The sequence below is a fragment of the Cicer arietinum genome, chromosome 5 (genome assembly GCF_000331145.2).
Source record: "Cicer arietinum cultivar CDC Frontier isolate Library 1 chromosome 5, Cicar.CDCFrontier_v2.0, whole genome shotgun sequence".
Taxonomy (NCBI): Eukaryota; Viridiplantae; Streptophyta; class Magnoliopsida; order Fabales; family Fabaceae; genus Cicer; species Cicer arietinum.
The window spans coordinates 22,279,052-22,280,690 of record NC_021164.2 but is presented as its reverse complement, the minus strand read 5'-3'; the positions used below and the strand labels follow the sequence as shown (position 1 = coordinate 22,280,690).

The 1,639-nt window shown below is 33.4% G+C and overlaps 1 pseudogene; it reads left to right on the top strand.

The window, feature by feature from the left end:
• The window catches only part of LOC101500949 (uncharacterized), a 3,050-nt pseudogene extending 2,038 nt beyond the window's left edge, over positions 1–1,012 (top strand).
• The last annotated feature ends 627 nt before the right edge of the window (positions 1,013–1,639 follow it).

Here is a 1,639-nt window from a genome sequence, read left to right as displayed (position 1 = left end):
CATTGATCCTAAAAAATTAGATGAGTTGGAAAATGAAGCTGTTATTATTTTGTGCCAACTGGAGATGTATTTTCCTCCTTCTTTTTTTGACATTATGGTTCACTTAATTGTTCCTATAGTGAGAGAAATTAGATTATGTGGTCCTGTTTATTTAAGGTGGATGTATCCAATTGAGTGATACATGAAGATCTTAAAAGGGTATGTGAAGAATCCAAATCGTCCTGAAGCATCTATTGTTCAAAGGTACATCGCAGAAGAGGTTATTGAGTTTTGTTCAGACTATATGTAAAAAGCGGATACTATAGGAGTTCCTAAGTCTCGTCATGAGGATAGTTGCACAGGTAAGGGCATACGAGGTTTAAAAATTAAGAGCATGAGGCGTGAGGAGTTACTTCAAGCACATTTGTATATATTTAATAATACTAAGGAGGTTCAACCTTACCTTTCTGCTCAGAAAAATATTGTCAAGGAAAAAAATCTTCGGATGAATGAAAAATGGTTGTTGAATGAGCATAACAAGACTTTCTTAAAGTGGTTTAAAGAAACCATTTTAACAGATAATACATGTTCTGTTACATTAAAATGGCTAGCAGACGGGCCTAATTTTGATGTTTTAACTTGGACCGGCTACGATATAAATAATTTTACCTTCTATACAAAGGGTCAAGATAACAAAAGTACAATGCAAAATAGTGGAGTTATGGTTGTTGCTGAGTCAATGCACTTTTCAAGTTCAAAAGATAAAAATCCTGTTGTGGCATCAATATCTTACTTTGGGATCATTGAAGAGATTTGGGATGTCGATTTTATTAAGTTTAAAGTTCCTATTTTTAAATGTAAATGGATTGACATAAACAATGGGGTTAAAATTGATGAATTTGGTTTTACATTGGTAGGCCTTGAAAAAGTAGCTTATAAGGATGAGCCATTTATTATGGCATCTCTAGCAAGACAAGTGTTTTATGTTAGTGACCCTTCTAACAAAAAGTGGGTAGTGGTTCTCCAAGGATAAAACATGTGTGGACATGATGAAAGTCTAAGTTCACTACCAGATATTTATGAGACTCCTTCTTTCTCACAACAAATACCTGGTTTCATTGTGGAAAATATAGAGGACGATGTGTATGCCACTCGTGATGATCATCAAGAAGGGATATGGGAGAATATTCAAACATGACAATTTTAGGAAATAAAGCGGTACAATATCATAGTTTTGTATAAACTTTGCTTTGTTTATAATTTTTTACTTGCAATATTGTCATCCTTATATAATAATTTATCTATAACGTCATGTTATTTATTCATTATTTTAAAGTTTGAATTGTTACTAACCATAATTATATATTTTTTAAACAGAAACACATGGGTGATCCCTCAGCTTCTTCACAAAATGGATCAGATTCTAACTCTACCCAAAAAAAGAGTAGACGCGGTACACAGATGACAAAGTTGTTACAAAAGTGTAAGGATGGTGATAAGTTATCAATTGATTTTGATCAATCAACTGGACTGCCTATAGGTCATAACAGGAAAGCTTTCATTGGTCATGTGGCTTCCCTTGCTCGAGACAAAGTCAGTATTTTAACCAATGAATGGGATGAAGTACATGAAGACGTAAAGAAAAAAAATTTGGGCAACA